General features: G+C 47.9%; 1 long non-coding RNA gene across 4 annotated transcripts in view; it reads right to left on the bottom strand.

The window, feature by feature from the left end:
• Nucleotides 1-2,020: 2,020 nt before the first annotated feature.
• LOC129562691 (uncharacterized) overlaps nucleotides 2,021-24,585 on the bottom strand; it is a 60,079-nt gene continuing 37,514 nt past the window's right edge. For 2 of the 4 annotated variants that reach the window (XR_016038284.1, XR_008687247.2), the window contains exons 2-5: nucleotides 17,218-17,417; nucleotides 14,636-14,815; nucleotides 13,394-13,612; nucleotides 2,021-2,287 (exon numbers count right to left, since the gene is read on the bottom strand). This is a non-coding gene — a long non-coding RNA (uncharacterized LOC129562691). Of the gene's footprint in view, nucleotides 2,288-8,471; nucleotides 12,620-13,393; nucleotides 13,613-14,635; nucleotides 14,816-15,134; nucleotides 15,300-17,217; nucleotides 17,418-24,585 lie in introns of those variants that run through there. The other 2 variants (XR_016038285.1, XR_016038286.1) reach the window with 2 other exon arrangements.

Raw genomic sequence — 24,585 nt, 5'->3', positions numbered from 1 at the left:
CTCATACAGCCCTCAGAAAGGATCCATTGCTTCATACTTTCATCTGCCATAATTAATCACAGATTTTTCTCTGCCTATCAGCTTCTCCGGCTGCTCTCCCCACATGAACCTGGGCGCTCCTGGCTCCAGCTTCTCCGTGGTGGTCAGCCCAGCCAGGCTCGGACGTGGCACAGAAACTGCATTCCCCGGATGCAAAATGGCACCCCCCCTAATCCAAGGCATCTCAGCGGGAGAAATGGTCCTGCCTTTAAAATGAAACCCCATTGCAAACTAAACTCATAGGACTCTAGAGATATTCCATGTCTCTGTTTCTTCCCACTCTTGGGATACTCTCTGGGGATTTCTAATGAGGCTGTCAGACTTCAGGAAGAATATAAAAGAAGGAGCGTCCCCATTCTCCTCCATCCCCTCCCCCTGGGCCAGGGTTTCAAGCCCAGCTCCATGATCTCATTAGATGCATGACCCTGGGGAAGAGACTTGGTCTGTCTGAGCATGAGTTTTTCCTTTTATAAAATGCATCTAATGGTGCCTACCTTTCCAGAATGTGATGGTGACTGGAGGATCTGTGTATGGTTGCTAGCACCGCCTCTTGATCCTTCTATATGAAGTTGGGATAATAATCTTACCTACCCACTAGGATTTAATGACAGTTGAGTAGAGACTGCATTATATGTTCCTTGCACAAAGTTAGTATCCAGTAAATATTTGAATTGAACTGCAGTGAATCGTGCATAATTGGTTCATTCATTCATTTAATCCATCAGCTAATAGTTGTTAAGTGACTGTTTTCTGTCAGACACATTATTTGGCATAGGGTATACAAAGGGGAATGAGACAGACTTGATTCATGCCCTTGGGGGCTTACATTCTAGGGGGGAATACACTCAAGATAGACAAAATTTTTAACAAAACACAGGTTGTAAAATTTCTACTTAAAAAAAATAGACAAGAACTCAGATTCAGGATAAAGAGTTGGATGGTGACTTTTAAATGAAAATCTATGGGGAAACAGTGGAAGCAGTGTCAGACTTTATTTTGGGGGACTCCAAAATCACTGCAGATTGCAGCCATGAAATTAAAAGACGTTTACTCCTTGGAAGGAAAGTTATGGCCAACCTAGATAGTATATTAAAAAGCAGAGACATTACTTTGTCAACAAAGGTCCGTCTAGTCAAGGCTATGGTTTTTCCAGTGGTCATGTATGGATGTGAGAGTTGGACTGTGAAGAAAGCTGATCGTCGAAGAATTGATGCTTTTGAACTGTGGTGCTGGAGAAGACTCTTGAGAGTCCCGTGGAATGCAAGGAGATCCAACCAGTCCATTCTAAAGGAGATCAATCCTGGGTGTTTATTGGAAGGACTGATGCTAAAGCTGAAACTCCAATACTTTGGCCACCTCATGCGACAATTTGACTCACTGGAAAAGACTCTGATGCTGGGAGGGATTGGGGGCGGGAGGAGAAGGGGACGACAGAGAATGAGATGGCTGGATGGCATCACCGACTCGATGGACAAGAGTTTGAGTGAACTCCGGGAGTTGGTGATGGACAGGGAGGCCTGGCGTGCTATGATTCATGGGGTCGCAAAGAGTTGGACATGACTGAGCGACTGAACTGAACTGAGAGGCTAACCAGAAATCACGTGAGGAGGAATAGAGAAAAGCATTCTGAGCAAGGGGAACAGTATGGGAGAAGCAGAATGAATCTGAACACATTCCAGGCACCGAGCACAGGTCATTAGTCAGGGTGAGTGATGCTAGTTGCTAGAGTAGCTCTAGTGAGCCCAAATCTTAGTGATTTCAGCCAGAAAAAGTTTATTCCTCCTTCTTGTCAGAGCCCTTCATGTGGGTAGTCTTCTAGTTTTTCAAAACCTAAACTAGTTAGCTGTTCTGCCATACCCTAGGACAGCAGTCCCCAAACTTTGGGGCACCACGGACCAGTTTTGTGGAAGATAAATTTTCCCAATGAACTGAGGGTTAGGTGGATGGTTTGGCGATGATTCAAGCACACTTTATTTATTGTGAACTTTATTTCTATTTTTATTAACATCAGATGCACCTGAGATCATCAGGCATTAGATCCCAGAGGCATTAGATCCTTGCCCTCGGGTCTCCTTGGAATTGTCCACCGTATCTTCCAGTTGCAGCAAAGAGCAGAGAGGAAAAGCTCCTGGTACACTCTGGAGGCCAAGCCTGGAGGTGGTGCATGTCACCTCCACTCATATTCCATTTGCCAGAACTGAAATGCATGGTGCTACCCGACTGCAGAGGGGCTGAGGATAGAGTCCAGCTACATGACAAGGAAGATAATAAAGGTTAGAACACACCTTTCTTTGCCTCACAAAGTGAGTAAGGGTAGGTAGTGAGACATGAGCTGAGAAGCAGACGGCCAGGCTGCGCAGGGCCACGTAAGCCAGGGGAGGAAGTGGGAATTGGGTGCTGCCCTGACCTATGACGGACCAGATGTTCCAGGATATTCCATCCACACCAGTTTGGATTTTATGGAGTGAGAAGGGGAAGCCAGTCGACATTAATGATCTGATCTGATTTGATTATATCTTAAGAGGATATATCAGCTGCTCTGAGGAGATGGTCCTTGGAGGTGTCCTGGATTCGGCTGATGGGGAAGAGGATGGAGAGAAAGTGGCCGATATGGAAATTTCATTCCCATTGGACCTGGTTTCAGTGTCACTGGCTAACCAGCATTCAGGCCCCTGCTGACCAACTGGAGGCACCGAACAAGGCTCCAAAGGTTGGAGAAAATGCAAAAGCACTGGGCAAGGCAGCTGGCTGTGAGGGTTAATTCCAGAAATGACCACCTGGACCAATAGCTTGGAGTCTGCTTCCTCACTGGACCTTGGCCTCCTGGCCCAGTGCACCAGCAGACCCTCTCCAGGTCATGCTTTCAGTGGCAGGGAGAGAGATTAACACTCCATTAGGCTGGTCCCAGTGCAAGTGGCCAGAGGGCGGCTGGGAGGCGGGTGAGAGTCTGCACAGAGCATGGCCACTCCTAGGGCACAGCCTCCAAGTTGTTCAGTTTAATCTTTCCAATTGGTCTGGGAGGATGGAGTTACCATTGACTCCATTGTACAGGTTGCTTCTGTGACTTGCCTGAGGGCTACCCTGTTAGTGACCGCCCCAGGGTTGAACACAAGTCCCCTGTTCATTCTGGAGCACCACCGCGGAGTGCTCCACTAGCAGGATTTGTCCAGGCTCACTTGGAGGCCAAATGATGAGTGAGGATCTGCCTGGGTCTCGTAAGTCCCATGCTTCCTGCCAGCATGGCGGTGGCCTCCTTGAACTGGATGCAACCCTCTCTCATGATGTACCGGTTGCCCTACTAAGAAATGCCTTTGGACAAGTCATTGACTTACCAAGCTGACTGATCTTTAGAATCACCTGGCAGCCTTTAAACATACACCATCCTGAGACACCCCAGATATGTTGAACCTTTGGGTGGATGAGGACCTGGCAGCTGTGCTTTTAAAATCACCCCGGGTGCTCAGATAAAAGCGCTGTGACATTGCCCGTGGGTGTGTGGGTAGGCTAAGTGAGGCTCAAGAAGGAAGTGTTATCAGGTGGTGAGTTAGTGTCAGAGTCGAGAGAAGACGGGCCTCTTGCCTTTCTCACCTCTTTCTCCACAAGACTATACTGATGCTTTGTGAACAACTATGGGGAAATCCATCCTTACCAATGACCTAAAAATGTCAGAGCTGCACAGGAGCTTTGAGCTTATCTTTCCAACCCAGTGGTTCCCAGTTGCCCATTGGACCAGCCGTGTCAGTGTTATATGAGATGCTTGTTACAACACGGGTTCCTGGCCTCCCCCTGTACCTACTATATCAGCACTGGGGAAACGCAACATTGGAAACTATATTTGTAAGTATCTTTGGTGATTCTGATATTAGCCATGTTTGGAAACCATGGATCCAGTCCCTCTCATTTTATGGTCAATTCAAATCCAGTCCCCCAAGAGAAGTGATTGGCCTAAGACCACCTGGTCTAGAAGTTGAGTTTTCTAGCTCTGTCTAGAGCCCTTTCCACTACCCCTCACTTATCTGAAATCCCAGACATGCATGGGGGCAAGGAGGGAGGCTGTCAACCAACAACAGCCAGAGAGACAGTTATGCTGAAAGAACTACATCAGAGAAACAACTAATTAACTGTTCGTGGCAGGTTTTCTTCCCCTGGTGATCGATGTCCATTCTCCCTTCTCTTGCTAATACCTCCCCTTGCTCATCCTAACGTAATCAGTTATTCCCAGAAATAAATTATGCACACAATGTACAGTCTATTAGGTAATCAGTGGGACGCTAGCCCAGCAGCCAGAAGGCAAGACAGGCTGTCTGGAGTGACAGCCAATGGAAGGGACAGTGCAGATCCAGTGGGTAGAAATCTCTTAAGTGGAAAACCCTCCAACAAGGAAATTGGGTTCTCAGAGATGAACTTTCAGGCCAAACTTGAAAACAACTTGAAGCACCACTGCAGCTCTATTCAGGCTGCAGTTCCCCAGGCCAGCCACCTCTCTAGGACCTCCCATCTCCCACACCTCCAGTCCCTGCAGGAGTTCTGTCTCTGATCCAGCTGATACCAGAGCCAGTTTCTCATATCTTGGTATGGCCGTGGATCACGGGGAATACCATCAAGATGAAGGCTCTGATTTGAGGGTCCTAGGGAAGCTGAAACTATGAACTTCCTGACAAGCTCCCAGATGATACCGATGCTGCTGGTTTGAACAAGAAGGGCCTAGAGATGAGCATGGGCTGAGCTGGATGGTCAGCTAAGTCCTGACCACCAAGTGTTCACTGCTTGGTCCTTTCCCAGGCCAGTCTCTTTGAATGTGCTGTTTCTTCTGCCTACAATTCCTCCTTTCTGCTTAGAAAACTCCTGTTTGCTATTGACATTCTGGCTTGGGCCATGTCTGACCCCTAAAATCTTCAGTGACCTCCCCCTCCTGCTTCAAGTAGACTCAGGGGAGATGATACTTTCTATACATAAATATTTAACTCTTTTGTGACAATTGTTTATCTGTCACTCAAAGGCCTGGGAACTCTGTGAAAATTGCACTGAGTCTTTCTTTCTTTGTCCCATCTCCAAACCTGACAGGGCTCTGCTAGCCACCAGGCACCATAGGGCCTGAGAACTTCTGAGAGATCTCTGAAAGAATTTGATACCCAAAACAAAATGATTGGCTCCAAGACTTGAAGGGAAAACTTTGCAATAGAAATGAATAAAAATTTAACAAAACATCTACCAAACAAAACATTACATCAACCTCATTAAAGGTTTCATTGAGTATTCATAAAAATTTTGTTATATTTGACAATGATGTATAGGTTAGATTTTCTCACTTTGCAAGAATTCTTGAGTACCCCGATCATTGCTGAGAAATCAAAGCCAAGTATAAACTGAATGAATTACTGTGGCCAAATAATTTCAAAAGCAACATTAGAAAAATAATTTTTTTAACAGAAAAAAATATACTTAATGCAGAATATGGGAACTTCAGTAAGTTTGATATGTGCAGGAACTTATCAAACATACTTCCAAAACATGTGCTTAGGGCTTAAGTGTCTGAAAACCATCTTGATGTCTGGCCAAGGGGAAGCATGCAAGGGATTTCTCCCAAATGAGTGGGCGAATAGAAATAGATGGGAACCCAAAGTGAATCTGAAAAGTGCAAAGCAGGGAAGAAGGGAAGAAAAGCAGGCAAAACATAAAATGTACGCCAAAGTTTTGAGAACAACAAAGCAAGTTTTCCTTAGCAAGCAATCCACTAAAGCCCAACTGGCTGGCAGATAGATGATAATCGCCCCCTACTGGCTGGAGGAGTCCTGTACTGCCCACAAACTCTGGCTTCATTTATTGATCTGTCATTGCTGCTTTTCCAATGCCGAAAACATCAAAGCCCCTTGGAATCACCTCAAAGAAAGAAAGCAGTGGTCCCTGAGGATCAAGACGCTGCCTCTCCTCTGGGAAGGGGGCTCGAGGGGCGCTTTAAAACTGACTGTGTGTCAGACATTCTGAATGGATCCAAACCCATCTTGAACCGATTTTTACCTTCCTCCTGAACCACCTCTTGGTTAATGTGTTCCATATGTTTCTTTCTCTGAAGGAAAATAGGCTTACTTTTATTTCAAAGGGCATCATTGAAAAGTCAAGGGGGGACAGGACTTTGTTCTAAGACAAGCAAGACTTGGGAAGTTCTTCTAAGGAAGCAATCAGAGATAAACAGAAAGATTTATATGCAAGATGTTCACTGCAGCATTATTTATAAGAGTGAAAGATTGGAAACAGTCTAAATGCCCAGCAACAAGGGGGTCGTTAGATAAATCATGATCTACCTACACAATGGAAGGTGCCACAGCCATTAAAATTCATTTTTGAAGATTGTGTTATAGAAACAGCCAACCTTTAGCAAGCCCTTCCTAGGTGTGTACCCAATACCAAAGGGTATTGTATGTTTCAACTTCTCACAGCCCTATGCCAAAAGCAATCTTTGTAATTTCCCCCATTTGATGCCCAAGGAAACTGAGGCACAGACAAGCCCAGGTCACACAGGTAGAGATGGCACTGAACTGGCGCCTCTGAGATGCACGGTCACTCACACATGGCAGGATGCTGCCTCTCTCTGGCAGAGGTTCATTGAGATTCTGAACCTGGGGAGGAGGAGATGTGTGTGCGTGCTAAATCGCTTCAGTCTTGTCCAACTGTTTGCGACCCTATGGGCTGTAGCACCCCCCCCCCCCAGGCCTCTCTGTCCTTGGGATTCTCCAGGCAAGAATACTGGAGTGGGTTGCCATGTCTTCCTCCAGGGGATCTTCCCGACCCAGGGATCGAACCCATATCTCTCAGGTCTCCTGCATTGGCAGGCAGGTTCTTAACCACTAGGGCCACCTGGGAAGTCCAGGGAGTAGGAGAGGGAGAGGTATATTCTTTCCCAGGTCCACAGCAAACTATCATGAAGAAGGCAGATGGGAGCTGCCTGGGAAATGATGACCTCTTGGCCAGGCTGCCCTCAAAGGGAATGAGTGAAATCCCTGAGGTGGCAAGACTTGGGGGCAGTTGAGAAAATCCTGGGGAGGCAGGGATGGCTAGCACATCAAATGCATTGTAATTGTCCACTGAAAATCAACAAAGAAACTACAAGCGAGTGGGCTGAGGTCCTATTCTGGGTGTCAAAGCAGAGTCAATAGTCACTGAAATGATGAACAGCCTTGAGTCCATCCAGACACCATGCTGAGAGCTTTCCTCTAGAAGCCCATTAAATCCTCAAGCTACAACCTCTCTTTGGGCTTTCATTGTTCCCATTTCACAGATGAGAAAACAGAGACTTGGCAAGCTTAAGTAAATTGCCTGAGATCTTAAATGGTAGGTAACAGTGACTGGAGCAGAACCTGGTGATGCAGAGGCCAGAGGCCACTGGCGTAACTGCTTTGCGACATCCTCTCCTGGGAGGTGAGTGGCCAGTGCCGGAATGGGAACCCAAGTTCACCCCCCGGCAGCCACTGCTGTTTTCTGTTCCATCGGCTACAGCTGCCCTCCCTGGCTTTTCAGAGTAAACCCTTCTCTACAAAAATGATTGTAGATCCTCTCGATTTATGAGAACTCACAGGAAGCCAGCTTCTGGCAACAGGTAAGAAGGGGAAAGGGGAAAGCATCCTCATATTTGGGGAAAACAATCAAATGGTTTCTGGTCCCTCAAGTGTGTGGTGAAGCCTAGAGGCATCTGAAGCAAAGGAACTCTCTAGTCCCCACTCCCGCAGAAGTCCCGGGCCCTCCTCAGCCCCAGGCTGCTGGCCACTCACTGGTTAGCCTCCAGTCCAAGCTACTCAGTTTCCTCTAAGAGCTGCCCTTCCCATGGCATCCCTGGGCTCTGAACGTGCTCTCCAGGCCTGCAGCAGAGGAGTTCAGCCCCCACCCCAAAGACCAGCTGCCCCCAGAATCTTTCTAAGTTGATCCCCTAGCAAACATGACGATATTTCTGAGTTTTACTTTCCCTGTGTCTGTCTCTTTCTGAAGAGGTAAATTGAAGTCTCTGTGGATTCCAGACACTGTGTATCTTGAGGGCACCTCCCCCAAATGCCCTCTGACTGACATTACGGAATGTGGGGCTTCCCCCGTACCTCAGTTGATAAAGAATCCACCTGCAGTGTAGGAGTCTGCCTGAAATGCAGGAGACCTGGGTTTGATTTCTGGGTCAGGAAGATTCCCTGGAGAAGGAAATGGCAACCCACTCCAGTATCCTTGCCTGGGAAATCAATCCCATGAACAGAGGAACTTGGCGGGCCACAGTCCATTGGGTCACAAGAATGACTTAGCTACAAACCACCACCAGTCCCCCAGGTAAGGGTCTACAGAGAATAGACAACCTTTAGGAGCTAATCCAGGGCCAGTACCCCTCTCCTAAGAACCACCCCCAACACCCCCATCGGGGGCAGGGCTCTGGGGCCATGCTGCCAGGAGATCTCCCCTCTGGGGGTATTACCCCGAGGTCCCCAGACTGCTGCCTGATCTCAGCCAATCAGACACTCCCCTGGGAGTTTAGAACCCAGACCCTCCCCTCCACCTCCATGGGACACTGGGCAGTGGGACACAGGAGCTGGGCAGCTATGTGCTGCTAACAGAGGAAGCTGGCTGGAAATGGAAAGAAAAGAGGAAGAGACGCTTGGGGGCGTGAGGCGGGAAAGACACAGGCACGACTTTGCAGTTCCTGGTTCTAGTTCCTCGGTGGCAGGGATGAATGTTTCACCCTTGGGTTGTTTTTTAAATACGGCCATATCCTTCCCACGAGGTCATCATTTTGCTTGAGCAACCAGTAGTCCTTTGCAGCCAAGGGGCCCCGGCTAGACCATCAGGATTCGAGGAGGGTTTCCTCAGAGTGGATGAGATGGTTGGATGGCATCACTGACTCAACGGACATGAGTTTGAGCAAACTCTGGGAGACAGTGAAGGACAGGGAAGCCTGGCATGCTGCAGTCCATAGGGGTCACAAAAAGACATAATTTAGTGACTGAACAACAACAAGAATCCTCTCAGAGGGCTGCTCTGAAGACCCCGCCCTGCAAGGGAGTTCTCAGGGCCCTGGGCCCCACCCTCTGTGGACTAAGGGAGAGTTATGTGGGGAAGAGCAGAACCTGCACAGTGCTCATGCTAGGCCCCATCTAGACATGCTGGCGTCTAGGGCTTCTGCAACCTGTCTCCCCTTGGCCCACTCACAACTGCCGTACTGGTGGCAGAGTCTAAGAAATCCTTTCCCTTGTGCCGCTCATTCTCAAATGCTCCCTGCTGCATATGGGATAAAGTCCAAGTTCCACTTCCTGCAGCCCCATCACCCACCCCCCATTTCCTATGTCATGTCTTGGTTTTCACCTCCACACCTTTGCCTATTCTGTTCCCTCTGCCTGGACTTTCCTGTGCTTCCTTCTTTGCTGTGCTCATTTCCTCCTGACTTTCAGGAAGGACACTAGTTCTGCACACACTGCTTCCAGGAAAACTCTAACTTCACAGGCTGGGCTGAGGGCTCCTCCCCTGCGCTCCCATATTTCCTGGCCTTGCTTAATTTATCAAAACTCGGACCAGATTTTCCTTCCTTGACTTCTAAGAAAAGATACTGTGGGCTCTGCAGTGGCTAGGGTCACAACTTATTCTCTGGGTCTCTCCAGTGCCAGATTCAGTGTAAACTGGCCTCTGTCCACACACCCATGCCACCTTCTGGCTATTCCTTCTGACCAAGGACATAGATTCCCAAGAGAATGCTCGTCACCTATCCCTATTTTAGAGACGATAGCCCGAGGCTCAGAGGGGCGACGTTCACTGAGGCCCTGGTGCACTGAGTCTCACACCCTGTGCCTCCGTGCATGCTGTGTCTTCTGCCCTGGTTCCCCGTGAGGACTCAGTCCCCCATTCTGGCTGCTTCATCAAGATCCACCTCCATGTCCCCCTTCACCTGAAGCTTTCCAGGCCTTCCTGGGCTTGTTGCCTGTGGCCTCCTACCTCGTGCCCACAGACGCCTGTCTGTCTATGACAGTCCCTGGCTACCACACTGGGCCTCAGACCCACCCACTTGCTCATGTCTCTCCCTAGTAGACAGTGATCGCTAGATTATTCAGCTGCTCGTCAAAACCTGGTATGTACTAGGTGCATAATTCAAGTGTGTTGAAGGAAGAAGGAGGGAAGATGAAGTTTGTAAAGCATTTCAATTGAGAAAGCCTAAGACCTAACTGCACTTGACTCCTCTACAGCTTCTGACAAAGGGCTGTGGGCAGATTAGAGAATCAGCATGCATTTCTAACCAAATTCTATACACCATAAATTTCTTCTGTATTTGTGATATTTTGAAAGTACTTTTGCACATACTGACTTAATTTTTATAATCATCATGAGGGAGCCATATATTTTAATTTGCATATGGAAGAGCCACTAGAATCAGCCTGTAATCCCAAGCCTTACCCACAATATGTACCATGTCTAAGGTCAGAGACTGGCTGCCCAGATATGTCCACACAGGTGCTTTAGCCATGCGCTGCTGTGTCTGTATCCTTGTCTGTTCATGGTCCATGCACAGCATAGTTACATGATGCTTCCAGATACAGGGAATCCTTGACCAAGAAGTGGTCCTTTTCTTGTAAGCTCAATGCCCTGGCCCCAGTAAGAAAACCCAGCCACCCTCTACCTTGTAATCCTGTCCTGCAATTTCCTCCCCTCCCCAACCTCCCACCATAAAGAAGGTCCCATGCCTTCTGTGTGCCCCAGGGCACAGTGCCAGCCTGTCTCAGATGTCAGCAGGCGGGCATAGCCAGCCCCATATCCCATTTTGCCTTACTTCTTAATTAAGCCTCCACAGTGCAGCTCAAGCTCTACCCCAGTCCCTGCACTTTCCATAAGCATATCCATGCAGCCGAACCACCCTGGTCAATAACATCAGACTCCTGCCCCTAGTAGCTCCTGCAGAGAAGATTGGGTCCCGGGGAGGACCAGCCTTTGTTGGGGTCAGTATCTGGGCTAGGACAGCAGGGCAGACTGGCATGAAGGACTGAGACCCAGAGGAGTGCAAACACCTCCTGGGGTGCCCTCCCGTAGCTCAAGCCTAGCTTTCCCCCCACCCTCACTGAGCAAAGAAACAGTGATGACCAAAGCACCCAACCATGTAGACTTTTTCTGCGTCTTCCCTTGGAACTTCCTGACCTCGGAGTTACTCTTCCAGACGATGACGGTGTAAAATGACCAGCCCAGAAGTTGTCACCCCACCACTGCCTCCAGTCCTCCCTGCATTTTAGAGGCCAACCTTCGGTCAACTGTCTCTTCTTTCGAGAGAGAAACCAGAGCAGCTGCCAGCAGAGGGGGAGGGACCGCTGAGGCCTGGGTTTGAAGTCTGGCTTTGCCCACAAAGGGCTGTGCTTCCTGGATCAAGTGGCCCCATTCTTCTGGGCTGCAGGTGCCTCCCCTCACAGGGAGGGTGATGGCTGCCTTGAGTCATCCGTTTCCTCTTTCCTTCGTCCCCACAATAAGCATGAACCACAGACCTGGGTTAGGAATAAAGCTCAGGGCACAGACATAAAATGTTCCTCCCTTTCTACAAAAATAACAAAACAACAAAAACAGCAATGTTTCTACTTAGTGAGAGCCTACTCTGTGCCAGGCATGTTTACAAACACAATCTCATACAACCGTCACAGCAAGGTGAGGAGGTGGAATGTCCCCATTTTAAAGATGGAAAGTAAGTGCAGAAAAATTCCGTCTTCATGGACAGACACACAGCTGATAAGGGACAGAGATTTCAAACTGGGCCATGTGTCTGCAGAAACAGGACATTTTGAAACTCAACTTTTTTCTCTGACCAGCTCAGCTTTCTCTTCTCCATGGAACATTTAAAAACTGTGATCACATACTTGGACACAAGAAAAAGAATTTTTTTAAATTTAAAATTGGAGGTTTTAACAGGCCACAGTCAATTACTATAATCTAAAAATTTTAAATACAAAACATAATGTGGCTGAAAATATTCTTAACTACTTGGAAATTAATAAACATCCTTCTAGATAACCCATGGATCAAGAAACATTAAAACTGAAATTAAAAATCATCTAAAAAGCGATGAAAAGTGGAACATTTTATTTCCAAAACCTATGAGATCTATAAAAAAAAAAAAGCTCAGCTCCAGGGGAATATGTACAGACCTGAAGACATATCATAAGAAATGAGAAAAGCAAACAGAAAAAGCAAGGATGAAATGGGAGTTAATCAATAGCTGAAATTAATAGCATGGAAAATAAGAGAAAAGAAAATACACAGATTCCATAAAATCAAAATTGGCTGAAGAGACTAATAGGATTGCAGGGCTGGGTAAAGGGCCCGTTCTGCAAGCATGTCTGTCAGGCCAGGCCCCACTGGTCAGTGATGTGGCCCCTGCCCCTGGGCTCCTGACCCCTGGGCTAGTGGCTGCCTTCCGCCTGGACATCACATTTCAGTCTGTGGCGATCTGACTGCCCACCAGAGGCTCCTTGGACTGGAGACTTCAGCATTTCCTCCCAGAAATAAAGCCCTTCCATCTGGGCTTATTAGGCAAACGAGTCAGTTTTGTGTTTTCAGCAATGAAAGCTGCTGTGGTTTTGTTTTCTCTCTGTTGCCAGGAGTCAAGAGGAAGTCTGTGGTTAGACATCTTCGGGTGGAGACATATACAAACACAGTGGCTAGAAATGAGCTCCCCGGATTCAATTCTCCCAGCCCCAGTCAACAGGACTCATGAAACTGAACAAATGAGAAAGAGGACGGGGTGGAGGGAGGGGGCCCTGAACCTCTATCTCTCGGCCTCCCGGACCTGCAGCAGCATTCACCCTTCTGCTTGTTCAGCATTCATCCAGCCTGACTCTGTTTCCCATTCCAACAATAGGATACTGCATTTCATTATTTCCTCAAAGGATTTACTGACTTGCCTTCACCCCAACCCAGCGACTGAATGTGAAGGATCCCCATGAATTCAGCACCCATGGCAGTAGCAGAGCTATAACAGGCACTACCGCCAGCTTCATCCATCATGGATTCTGGCTTCTCCTTTTCCATTCAAACCCTGGATTTGATCAGAGTGATGGTGTACCTTGCCACAAATCCTCACATCCCCAGGCTCCTGTGTATAGAAGCTGGCCTTCTGATTACAGTTCTGGCCAGTGAGTTATGGCATTTCTAAGAAAATGTTTGCACTCCTACTATAGGCACCAACTCTTTCTCCTTCTCTCTTCTTTTTCCTGCTTGGAACTTGAACATGAGGCCTGGAGGTACAGCAGCCACCTTGTGTTTGTGAGGTAACTGTGTGAGGATGAAGTTAGAGCAGAAGAACAGAAAAAAGCCAGGCCCTCCATGGCATTATTATCCTTGTGCCCTGCCCTATACAACTCACCAAGGACTTCTTATTTCATGAGAAAAAGAAAGCTTTGGCTGGTAAAACCCCTGGAGCTGTCGTTCTGTTACTTGCAGCTGAAGCACTGTTACTTGAAATGAGAGCCTCAATTTTCATAGGGTTTTCCAAACACTTTGATCCCATCCTCTACTGGGTCCTCACAGACGTCCTTTTTAAGGTGGATATCAATGTCTTTCCTCCCATTCTCAGATGAGGAACCTGAAGTTTCACAGACATAAAGTGGGTCAAAGAGTTGAGGCCTGCACTCCAGCATTCTATCCTCCAGTCCATGACTTTTCCCAAGAAAACCCCTCTCACCTAGAAGCCGTTCAGAGCTTTCCCTCCCTGTAACACCTCCCCCTCCACAAGCGTGCAGGCTGAAAGTGAAAGTTCCTTAGGGACCAAGGAGCGTGTGAACTGATTTCAGCCCTAGCTTCTAGTGCCCAGAATAGATGTGCTCTTTTGCTTTAAAATCCATCACTTGGAGTCAAAGGATCTGACTTCAAGTCTGACATCTCATCCTCACTTGCTTCATGATCTTGGGGGGATAAATCTCTGAAAATCTCCCTGACCATCTGTACAATTAAAATGGCAGAACTTCTTCTCCTGAGGGTATACTAATACATTCGGAGATATATGATCACGTATGGTATAGGATAATCAGCTCGGAGATAGTCATCTGTGAGCACTCAGGATGTCAGGGAAAATGCTTTGCGCATGATAAGACACCAGTGTCCCCATTATGGGGCTGTTATCACGATGGCTTTGGTCTGTCTCAAGGCTCCCACTCCACCCACAGCTTGGCCTTCCTCGCAGCTGACGTGTAGATTACAGATATGCTTCACCGGCCTTCGGGACCACTCTTAGGAGGGCTGAGAATGCTGATCTCATGAGGCTCCATCTTTAAGAATGGATAATGTCAGAGTTCTGATACTTACTTGCTTGTTAAGCCAGGCTATTTCTGTTTGATTTCATAAGTTTTTACTTTCTTAGTGTCCAAAACATATCTATGCATCCCCTTTAGAAAAAATTTAAAAAGTATTAGACTCTATGTTGGGGACTCTCAGAGTTGGATGGGACTTGAAAGTCATCTGGTCTATCCTGTGTCTCCAAACCCAACCCCTCCCCATTCAGGGCTGACACCCCCCTTCCTGCTCCCCCCTCAGCAAACCCAATGGACACAGAACTTCCACTTGCTCACATCAGATACAAGTTTACCACCCCCAAGGCAGTCCATTTCACCTCCGAACATCCTCTGTTTGAATTCCTCCTCCAACAGGCACTCCTTGGCAGACACGAGGATGTGTTCTTGGCAAACCTGTAATCCTGTGCATGCTTGACTATGTGGGATGGTGACTGGCAGAGTTGGTGGGGGACGAGGAGCCCACGTGAGGTGTTACCAAACAGGAAGCGCCATCTGTGCTGGGTGATGACAGTAAGAAAAAGCGTCAATCAGCTGCCCTGGGGGGCTTCAGAGACAGCTTCTTGTTTCAGCTACATGACAGACCTCAAGAATGGCAATCACTCTGTTCATTCTGATGTTCTGGGCATTCACGGGGCTAGGCTGGACCATGCTGCAGTAACAGCATTGAGTTCTCAGGGGCTTAATACAATGCAAGTTTATTTCTTGCTTTTGTAAAGTGCAACGTGAGTTGGGAGAATTGTCCCCATTTTGCATGCCATCTGGAACACAGGGCTTCCAAAGTCAGCACAGCCAAGGGGGAACAAGGAGAAGGCATACCAGCTCTTAACTGCCTGGGTCTCAGGCTCTCAGTCAACAGGAGCCACAGGGCCCCCACCTGGCTGCAGAGAGGGCTGGGGAGGGCAGCAGAACCCTGTAGTGTGGGTGAATGCTGTCTCGGCCAGCACATCGAAGGCTATGCCATCAAAGTAACGAGAGTCAGCTCTAAAAAAAAAAAAAGGAGCCCAATGAGGCGTAATGGGAATGAAATACACAAGGTGATGGGTGAAGAAGGGCCTCTGCTGACTGTTGTTCAGGCAACTAGCTATCACATGGCAATCTGCGGTGGGTTCGTGTGCATGGGTGGCCAGGCTTTTCCACCCACGGTGACCATATGCTAACGCAATGAGGACAAGTTTCAGACGTAGAGTGTACCCAGCCTCTCCACCACCATCCCCCATTGCTACTTCCCCCATTAAGAATGTAGTTCTTGCCTGTGCTGCTTCTCATCCAGCTCCCTAAGAAGAGTTCAAACTTGGCCATCCCAGATCCTGGGAGAATAGGGATGGACAGACAGCATGGAGAGACTATGCTGGGGATGGGGGGGTAGCTTGATTCGTGTTATGATTTGCTTGTTTTTAGACTCTTACGAGGTTTAGTCATTCTGATGCTGTCTTTGGGTACTGTGGAGGCGTTTTACTTTGAGACCCTACTCCAATCCTCTCAGACAAGTCTAAATCATGTAAGCCCTTTCACTGATCTGAAGCACATGTCAAAAGTGCTCAGGTTGGGCGCTACCTGCTACAGAGATCCAGTGACAATATTACTGGAAAGTACAGAAGGAGGATCCCAGAGATTCAGTCTGATTCATCTGAGATCTCACCTTAAGTCTGAATGCACCTTTGGTTCTTGTCATCTTTCCAGATGAAGCCACCTCTGAGACTTAGAGAAATTTTTGAATCAGTTCTGGAGCCCTTGTCTGTGCTGAGAAATTGGGGTCAGCAACAGAATGGAAAGAATGAAGAGGAAGGGAGACGGAGGGACTAGCAAACAGAGACACAGAGGTTAAGTCCATCTAGTATATATAAGGGAGATGTGGAAGGACAAAGGAAAGGTGGCCTGTTGGGTGGATTGATGTCAGGAGGATTTGGGATGCTTTGGTAAAGTGAAAGGTTCTAGAGATTTGAAGCCCAAGGTAATTAGACAGAGAAGCAAAAGGAGGCCTCATCCTTTTTTCATGTCTTTGAGAGATGTGTGTTAAGGCTGAAACCTCTTCCTTTCATTTCCTTGCTGGACTGTGCTTCTTTGAATGTAACGGTGTAGAGACTGGGTCACAAGGAATCCCTACATTTACTCAGGTTACATTAATTTAAGAATAAAAACATAGGAAGTAGCATATTCCCAAGGCAGGTAAGGCAAATGCAGAAAAATGCAGAAGGGGTTATACTTGCTCAGAAATACATTATTACCATGCTTTGGACAAAGGATGATGGAGATGCAGCAATAGCCAAAAGCCCCCTCCCACCCCAACCCCCACATCTGAGATCCCAGCCAATAGTCGGTGCCCCTTTCCCACTGAGGTTTCCAGGACTGCATTTCCTGCTTGCACCCTGATTTAAGAGTCTCTCCTCCCTCCCCTGTTCATTGCCCTCCACTTGCCACAGCTGCAGTGACACTAGCTTTGCTGGCTGCCACCTTCCACTATTGACTCAGAAAGACTTCCTGTCAACTAAAAACCCAACATCTTTCACTTGTGCTGTTGGCCCAGGTATCCCACATCCTGTATGTGTCCAGTGGGTATTCTGAACCCCAGTGTGAACAGAGGTCTCTGAGGCCGTTCAGCTTGGTAGGCACTCACTGTAGCCCAATGTTAATTTCAGCCCTATTGAGGCTGTTTTGGGTCCTGCCTCTCACCTTCCCTGTATTGTCCATCCCTTCCACCTTCTCACAAGCCCCTAGTCACAAGGTAGTTCAGCCCTGTGGGTGACTCAGTGCCCCAGCCTTTGGAGTCAGACCTATCTGGGACCAAGGTCTTAGTACATCAGTGGATACAGGACTCACCCTCTCCTGGTCTGTAAAGCAGGAATTCAACCTTTCTTACAGGAATGTTATGGGGAGTAAATAATTTATGTAAAATACTTACAGAGGTTGTTGATACTTAAAAGATTCTCAATAAATGTTCACGCTCTCCCTACAGCTGTAATTCCAGCATAGTCACTGGTAAAAGTGTTGAACAAGATGTGATCAAAGATGGAGCCCTTTGACACAGTCCCATCTAGGCTGGTCAGCCAGGTATTCATGATGTAGCTGTATTCATTCATTCCACTTCCACAAGTGGATACACTGTGGGAAAGAAGGCAAAGTCTGCATGAGTTCTTGAAATGATATCTAAGATCTCTGAGATATTTCCTATCACTAGCATAAGAGCCTCCAGAGCTTCCCAGGTGGCACTAGTGGTAAAGAATCCAGCTGCCCATGCAGGAGATGTAAGAGATGGGTTTGATCCCTGGATCAGGAAGATCTCTTAGAGAAGGGGATGAATACCCACTCCAGTATCTTGCCTGGAGAATCCCATGGACAGAGGAGCCTGGCCGGCTACAGTCCACAGGGTCACAAAGAGTCAGACACAACTGAAGTGACTGAGCAGGCACACACACACAGATCTTCCTATATCTTCAACCACCCTCCTGGCCCACCTCCCTCTCTGCCTTATTTCTCCAAAACGTTAGATTCTCTTTCCTTCTAATTTTTACCCTACCTTCTAAGGGCACAGCGTAATGAAAAGTGCCATTGGCCATCAGGAGACCTGATTTTGAGTCCCCCCAGTTCACAGCCTGGCTATCAAGTCACTCATACACACTGTAACCCAGTTTCCTCACCTTTAAAGTGAGAGGGTCAAATTAGATGTCAATAGCATCAGCTTCCACTGGTTGCAGCCTGCTCTGTTCCAGGCAGGTCAGAAATGTCATTTATTTACACAAATTCAATACCCTCAAGGAGACATCACGGTGTCCCAGGGAGAAGGCGCCGTGCCCCAGGCGTGGGCTGTGAACTAAGGTTGTCCAGCTTTATCACCCCTACTCTTCAGGCAGCTACATTTTGATCTAAGATAAGTAACTTAACCTCCCCATTCCTCAGCTTCCCCTCTGCAAACAAAGGTGGTTGCAAAGATTAAATCAGATCTTCACATGGGGTCTTCAGGGGCAGCCCTGCGTGAGTAATTACCCCAGAGGATGCTCACATCAGGGGCCTTCTCAAGGCTACCCAGCTCAGGTCTGTGCAGCCCCAAGGTTGTGCCCAGTCTCCTACAGAACACCGTCTCCCTACATGACTTGAGAGAGCCCCCCGCGAGCAGCTCTGGCCTTGACTAGAGTGGTAGGCTGACAGCCAGGTGCCCAGGAGGAAAGGATGTCAGGGGAGAGGCTTGAGATCCTGGGAGCTAAAGCTTCCCTCATGTGTGGCAGGACACCAAGACCCCAGCAGGCATGCTCACATCCACCCCCGTCTCACACATATGCATACCCTCACCACTGGAGTCATATTGTCAGTTCTGCCAGCTCCAAGGCCCCATCCAAACCCCAGAGCTGCTGCAAACAGAGCTTTGAATCAAGGATCCTATCAACACACCTACCTGGGGCCCCAGCTGCTGCCAGATTCTGTGAAGGACACATGGGAAAATTCTCTTCAATGTCACATTTATTGAGCACCTGCTAAGTGCCAGGCTCTATGTAAGGCACTGTACACTCAGAGACAAACAACCCAGGGTCATCAGACTCATGCACAAGTCTGGCTCATGGCAATGCAGGAGACCTGGGTTTGATCCCTGGGTAGGGAAGATCCCCTGGAGAAGGGAATGGCCACCCACTCCAGTATTCTTGCCTGGAGAATTCCACGGACAGAGGAGCCTGGTGGGCTATAGTCCATGGGGTCACAAAGAGTTGGATATGACTGAGCGACTTTCATTTCACTTACTTCACAAAGCAGAGAATGCAGACCAAAAAATGAGTTCAAGAAATTTTCATCAGTACAGGGGATATGAGCAGAGTTTTAGAGTCCCTAAGTGCCCTCACTGTGGGCACAGGGTGGGGATCAGGTTTCCTAGGAGAGAAGCAGCTTCAGACATGCATGGGAGTAAGAGACCCTGGGCCGACCTACAGCTGGCTGGTGGGTGGAGAGGGCAACGGTGAGAGTTGAGGCTGGGGAGATAAGACAAGGGCTTGGCCTTGTCTTATGTCAATGGGTAGACACTGAAGGACATTAAATGAGTATAGAGCAAGCACAGGGAAAGTTTTTAATTAGATGCCTGGGAAGACTTCCTGGAGGAGGTGGCTTCTGAGCAGGCCCTTAAGTGATGGCCAGGACTTTGGGAGGTAGAGATGGAAAGGAAGGCCTTCCAATGTGAGGGCACAGAGGGCATGGAACAGTACATATAAGGCCATCTGGGGACACCCAGGGCCAGTAGGGGATAGTGGAGGAGATGTCAAAAAGAGGCAGCAGTCAGGCTGTAAGGGCTGCTGAAGATCACGGGAGGGAGAGGGCATTTGGGCTAGGAGGCTCAAAGAGGATCCTACGAAGGGAATGAATGAATGAATAATCAGTCAGTCCACGAGTGGGCCTCAATTTGAACCATCAGCTTTAATAGACTTGAGTGGGTACAGGCTCCATACCAAGCAAACCACCTCTGCCTGATCCACCCCATATCCCTTGCTCCTGCCCTCTCAACATATCCTCACCAAACCTACCTATCTGGAGTTCCATCTCCTGGAACTCTGCTAGAAAACTCACAGTTAAATTTTTGAGCTAATCAAAATCCTAGATTCCATACAACCCAAGCCCTTAATTTTACATTGGAGAACACAGAAGCCCAGAGATGGGAAGTGACTTATCCGAAGTCACATAGTGACACTTGGCAGTATCAGAGCCAGGAAACAGCAGCTGGAATCCCAAGGGTCTGCCTTTTTAGCACAAGATTTCTCGGAGGTGAAATTGCCCATAAGGATCCAAAGGAATGAATTTTTTGATGGTGATGCTTCAAGCAATACAACCAATTCTGGGGGAACCCCTAGGTTCTACAAAGAGACCAGGTGGGTAACTCACCCCCTCCCCCAAATTAGAAGCTGGCCTGAGTCCTAGGTGCAGAGCAGGAAGGGGTGAGGAGCTGAAAGTTTCACATAATTTGTTTCAATTTCCGTATAAACCTTATAGGAAAGGAAATATGAGCCTTATTTTGCAAAAACTGAGATTTCAGGATGCTAGGAGTTTTCCCAGGCATGAAGGATCCAACTCTCCCTCCTGGAAAGAGGATGCCATCACCATCAGCACCTCCCCCCCATCAGCTACTCTTCCTTCGGGGGCCTGAAAACCCCACAGGGGAAGATCTGTTCTTGGCCAGGTCAATAACAGCCCATTAGGAAGCCTCTGTTTAATAAACCATGAACGTTAAATTATTGAAGGGAGAGGAAAGTACCATGAAGGTTCAGGTCAACAGGAGTAGGGAGCAGGAGGATGATGAAAGGATATTAATTGAATGTCCGTGAGTAAGACACTCTCTTGGGTGTGACTGTATGGGTTTTATAGCAACCTCAAAAAAATCCAGGTCTTTCCTGTTACAGCTTAGGAAACTGAGGTTCAGGGGGGTGTTTATTGACTGTCAAGGATAAACAGACATTGAGTAGAGTTTAACTGAAGGTAGGCTGGCTCTTTCCTTGGCACGATGCTGCCCAGAGAAGTCAGGATAGAGGAGACGAGGGGATGGAGGGCAACTCAGGGGAGCTAAGGGGGATCAGCAAGAGGGAAGAGGGAGGGGAGAAGCCAGGAAATCAATTCTTAGGAGTACCTCAGTCTCTCTCTTGACCTTCGCTTTCCTCCTGATGGTTTCCTAAGAATAGTTTGTATTGATTTATTTATGGCTGTGTTGCGTCCCCGTTGCTGCGAGCAGGGTCTTCTCCCTCGTTGCAGTGCAGAGGCTTCTCATTGTGATGGCTTCTCTTGTTGCAGAGCACAGACTCTGGACACATGGGCTTCAGTAGTTACAACAGGCAGGCTCAGTAGTTACAGTGTGTGTACTTAGTTGCCCGGTGGCATATGGAATCTTGCCAGACCAGGGATCGAACCCATGGCCTCTGCATCAGCAGGCAGATTCTTGATCACTGGACCACCAGGGATGTACCTCCTCCTGACAGTTTTTACCAACCCTCGTAACATGACGCTGGTCTGTTAGAGGCAGGGAAGTTGGTAGCAGAGGAGAAACAGAACAACCTCTCCCTTTCCTGTATCTGTTCCCGTTGCCACCCTTCCCACCTGGTCCAGCCAATCAGTGCTCACAGATCTTGGCCAAAAATGCCCTTCCAGATGCTGGAGAACATTTTCATGATGCTCTTGTGGGAATAGAAGAACAAGGGAAAATAGAGCTAAGATGTTAGGATCGTTTAACCAGACATTGGATTTCAGGATTCTGAAGTCTTCAGGATGTCTCAGATTTAATTCATCCAAAAATTTCACTGTCCATGTGACTTCTTGGGACACTTTGCAGGGCAGTTACAAGTAGCAGAGCAAACACCCTCCAACAGCCCCTGACCACTCTGGGAGCCAGATGGAGAGCTGCTGGGACAATCAACCAGGCAATTCTGCCTCCTCCTCCTCTGGGGCCTTCATCCTGTTACCCTGGAGGGAAAACCTACACATGGAAGGCTGGCTGCCTACATAATGGACAGGGAACCAATGTGGGCAGCATGAAAGGCTGTCCCTGACTCCAGAACACCCCTCCAGGAGGAGTCCCAGGCTCCTACCCAGTGGAATATGGAAAGGTTACCCATAGTATGAGTTCAATAAATACTGGTTAAACATCTAAGCCAATGCATGAACAACATGAATAACCATCTAATAATCTGACTCCCCAACTGAATAAGCAGGTCAGGCTGCCATAGCAAAATATCATAGACCAAATTTTTCAGACAACAAAAAAGTATCTTCTCACAGTCCTGGAGGTGCTGGTATGGTCATGTTTGCAGATGACTGCCTTCTCACTGTATGTCATATGGCCTTTCCTCGGTGTGTATATGGGAAGGGACAGAGCTTTATCTTTCTATGGGGCCACAGTCCTGTTGGATTAGGGCCCCAGCCTTAAGACCTCATGTAAACTTAAATTACCTCCTAAAGACCCTGTTTCCAGATGGAGTCAACTAGGGGTTAGAGTTTTAAAATACACATTCGAAGGGATACAATTCAGTCCATACCGCTGATCAAGGAAGGCATTTAGTAATGATGTCATCAAAGGCCTTCAGCATTTAACAGTCCTCTCTAGCAAACCTAGCAAAAGTTTCAGCTTTCTTGCTGCACCTGGGAATCCCTTAAAGAGTGGTAGTATTCTCTTGAGGCTGCCATCCATGACAAAGCCATGCTGCAGAGCCTGCTGGGAAGGTACTGTTTTCATGGCTGGTGGAGAGGGCCTGAAATTCTCAGCAGGCTTCCTGCAGAATAAGGTCCCACAAGGGACTGGAGAGGCATGGGTGTCGCTGGGTTACTGAAAGAGCACTTCCTGAGAGCCCCAGCCTTTTCATGTCTCACTGCTCTGCTTGAGACCTCTCCCCAAACTGGGTTTCAATTATGCCATCTGCAAAATGAGGAGGTGGATCAATAATTTCTAAGAATCTCCCACTATGCTTGCTTTACCTATTCCCAGGGAAAAAAACAGAGTCAGGGAGCCAAAAGTAAATCAGAAGCTAAGCTAATAAAGACTCCCAACTTAACTGCTAACTGCAGAGACACCTTAGGCAAACGACTTCATCTCTGAATTTCTCTTTCTCCAGCTGGATGTGGGCGTTATCACAATTACCTCCTTGTGGGATTCCCAGCATCACTGCGGTAGGTTGATTACCATCATGGGCTCTAATTCTTTACCTGTCCCTGTGCCCATGGTCTATGCCTGTGAGTTTATAATTCCTTCACCATTAAGAGGTGGAGTCTATTCCCCTCTTTGACGGAGTTAGGCCATGTCACTTGCTTTGGCTAATGGGGTGTTTGCAATGGCAAGCAAGCAGAAGTTTGGGAACGCACTTGAAATCAAGCGTTTGCATGATTCTGCACTCTGCTACCACCACGAGAATATGCCTGAGCCAACCCGGTGGAGGATGAGAAACACGGGCCAGTTATTGCCGGAGTTGGCCCAGTCATCCCAGATGGGGTCAAGATCAACCAACAGGACCCATTCCTAGACCTTTAGAGAGTTCAGCCAAGGTTGGAAGGAGCTCCCAGCTAACTTAAGTTAAGGAGCTAAAAAATTTTTGTTTTAAGACTCTGAGTTCAGGGTGGTTTGTCTTATTTTGTGGAGAAAGGAATGGCAACCCACTCCAGTGTTCTTGCCTGGAGAATCCCAGGGACGGGGGAACCTGGTGGGCTGCCGTCTGTGGGGTCGCACCGAGTCGGACACGACTGAAGTGACTTAACAGCAGCAGCAGCAGCAGTCTTATTTTGGCAACCAGTAACTGACACAGTCAAAAAATAACACACGATAGGTACCCAAAATGTGTGTATTTCCTCCATCAATCACCCTACTCACCCCATACCTTCAGATGAAAGCCTAGATATCCCAGAGATAGTCTGAGAGGCATCAGTCACGGTGTTGGTGGATTTTAAGCTTCAATCTCATTGTTACTTTCGCTTCCGATTGATTACAGACACTGACTGCTCAATTTTGATTAAACACTAACTCATAAGCTGCTTACAAAATGCCTGCAAAAAGCTGACATTTATGAAGTCCAATAAACTACTTGTAAGAACAGGAGTGCTACATTGGGAGGAAAAAAAATAAAATCTTCTTCCAAACAAACATCGGTTGACAGCAGACAGATGGTCAGAATCCCTTACTTGTAAACTAGAAAAATTAAGATTTGGCAAGGGTTGTCTGAAAATAACTAGCAAACATCAAAGTTTCCCCTTTCTAGGCTGGTGTTTTTCTGGGCCCGACTTCAATATTTTCACAGGCTACTGCACGGAAAAGGTGTTGCAGGCCTCCGCGTTGCTGGCAAAGAAAGGCTAAGAAATACCAGCAACGATTTATAGGAAGCAAGGGTGCCAACATCCCGAAGAGTGAGCGCTTAACAGCCAGCAACTGCACATTCCCATAAATCCCCATAACTCAGCATCAGGCCTTCCCTTAATCTGCTGAGGTGTGAGTGAAAGGGAAGGCGGAATTTTCTAACTTGATTTTCCACTCAGATCAGCTTTCACGGAGATGACTGCGAGTTAATATTATGGGGCCAGCAGTGATCTTAATAGAAATGGAATCCCCCCTCAAAACCGCAGGGCAGGACTCTCCTCACCTTTGTTAAGTCAAGGAAGGAGGGCGCTAAGGGGGGCTTTGGCTCAGTCTCAAACAAGCCCTCCAAGTCCAAGAGAGACCTGGTCTCTGGCTGCCCTGGTTCGCATTTCTTCCTGAGCTTTCTGTGACCTCTGAAGGGCTCAGAGCAGGGGTGTGTGCAGATGTGGTGGGGTGGTGTGCTTATTTACCTAC

The sequence above is a fragment of the Moschus berezovskii genome, chromosome 9 (genome assembly GCF_049115385.1).
Source record: "Moschus berezovskii isolate FMDL1 chromosome 9, NW_MosBer_1.0, whole genome shotgun sequence".
NCBI classification, from domain to species: Eukaryota; Metazoa; Chordata; class Mammalia; order Artiodactyla; family Moschidae; genus Moschus; species Moschus berezovskii.
Note: the sequence above shows the minus strand (reverse complement) of the source record. Positions and strands in the feature narration are given on the sequence as shown.